Raw genomic sequence first — 2394 nt, 5'->3', positions numbered from 1 at the left:
TGCCCGGCCAAGCTAGGGCGAGTAATTTTTTTCTTGCTCAAATGAGCTTTGTTAATTGGCGCTACGATGACGCATCTACCGATCGCTGTTTCAGGTAAAACAATGGAAAGTGAGCCAACGTGTTCTACAGGAGTAGACAGCATTTACCCAACATCGACTCAAGATTTTAAGCATTGTAACCGCAAATCACCATCCCACAATCTTTCTGCATTGTAAGAAGTCAAGATGGGAGCCACGCCTGAGAAAAGGGACCCTTGACGGTCGTAGAATGTTTCTTCGAGACGCCTTTACATTCACAAGTTAAACTTGACCTATGCTAGTTCCTTATTTCTTTCCTATGTCTCCCCAGAGCGTCACCATCCAAAGGGCAGGTCATACCCGTTTATTGCAAGTACGACGTTTGCAACAACCCAGGACGGCAGGCAAACACAGCTTTGACCTAGAAGTCACGTTGTGAAAGCAGTTGTCTGAAGCAATGTTATTTCCATTACACCTGCTTTAACTTGGATTAAAAATCAATATTCAGCAAGGAAACGCTTCCTTATTTCAACGGCCATACATACACATATATACCGCATTATCCAGTCTATAGCTGGCACTTCTGTATATGTAACCCCTCGCCCCCCCCCCCCTCAAAACGGCAGTTCTTTCTGAAAAAACAAAACAAAAAGGTATATAAGTCCCACCGGCGTACAGGGTGCACCTGTTCACTCGGTAAGCTATTTAAAAAATCACCGCCCCTTGCTATCCGTGAAGATGGTCGAACAGCGGAGGTGTGTTAGTTACACAGAGTGTTACATCATGCACGTCAAACTTCACAAGCAGTCTATGTTGTAAATTTTTTAGTTTCACCATTTTTTCATGTAATTTTCGCTTTAGCATGCTTCGGGTGGTGAGCAGGCTTTAGGAGTGCTTTCCTTTTTTTATTTGCAGTTCTCCCAGTCTCATTATTTTCTTCTTTCTTTTTTCGCATGAGGTTTCTCTCTGGGTGGTGATTCACGTGGCGCCGCTCGCGGTCGGCCCTACGACGACGAGCCCGTTCACGAGCCAACTCTCGCTGACGGTCGCGGTAGGCAGCTTCTCCCTGGCGTGTACGCACTCCTTCTGGTCTTCGCATAGCTGTAGCTGCGATGGAATGTGCGGAACCACTAATCCAAAGCTCTGTGTATTGCAACAATACCTTGATTTGGGCGAGTTGGTTCATCTTGACAGTTTTCATAAAAACGCGCTAAAGACAAAGACGAAGAAACACATTCCACAGGACTGACGCAACTTCCAACTGGCGTTTATTACAAACGGTCATCTATTTATGCTCTGCGTATCAGGTACATCATGCAGACATCGTCATACACCAGTCCTATCGTATGTGTTCCTTCGCCTTCGTCCTTACCGCGTTTTTATGAAAACTCCGTATATTGGGCGCGAGGCCCCCGCTGCCGATGCGGGCACTGCAACAGTTTTTGACAATTCACGCGGTTGCCGGCATCCTAGTACAACGTTTTATTCGCTGGGCACTGTTCGTTGGCCGCAAACCGTCAGCATAACATTTGCTTCTTTTGCGGCAGGGGGGGGGGGGGGGGGGAATTAATCGTTGATAAATTCCATGCTGAACAGGCTCGATCGCTGAAAATGCACCATGTGACAACTGTATAAGCTTCGCCTATAAGATAGCATGCTCATAGGGGGAAAGGGGTCACTCCAACCCCTGACCGTAGTAAAAATAAAAATGTAACGTATATAAGTCGCACCGTTGTATGGATGCCCGGACGAAACATTCAGGAAAAAAAAACCATGGGTTACAAACCGAAATATGTGTGCGTGCGTGCGTGCGTCACCAAGGACAACATAGTGGAAATTACTTGTACTTACTCATTGAATTAAAGAAATGATAAATGAATGGAATTGAAAGCGGATCACGTACTCGTGACGCCTGCGGCAGAAAAGATGTTCGACATCCGCTGCCAAGGTTTGTGAGTGTTGGCGCTGGCTAACACCCCCAGGGTTAGTTCTATCAGTAAAACATAAATACCCCTGAAAGTGGATGGGAGAACGGCACTGCGGTAGTTCAATTGGTAGATCATCGCACACGTTATCCAAAGACGTGGGATCGTTCCCCACCTGCGGCAAGTTGTTTTTTCATCCACTTTCAGTTCCATTGATTTATCATTTCTTTAATTCAGTTAGTAAGTACAAGTAATATCCCCTGTGTTTTCCTTGATGTCATTGTTTGTTGTCTTTTATGATACGATTGATAAAATCAGGCCCTTCTCGTCTATATATATATATATATATATATATATATATATATATATATATATATATCAGTAATGTTAGTAGTAATATATGTGAGTAGATATGTGAGTATACTCACATATATTACTACTAACATTACTG

Source organism: Dermacentor albipictus, chromosome 8 (assembly GCF_038994185.2).
Source record: "Dermacentor albipictus isolate Rhodes 1998 colony chromosome 8, USDA_Dalb.pri_finalv2, whole genome shotgun sequence".
NCBI lineage: Eukaryota > Metazoa > Arthropoda > Arachnida > Ixodida > Ixodidae > Dermacentor > Dermacentor albipictus.
The sequence above is the reverse complement of the archived record's forward strand: the minus strand, read 5'-3'. Positions refer to the sequence as shown.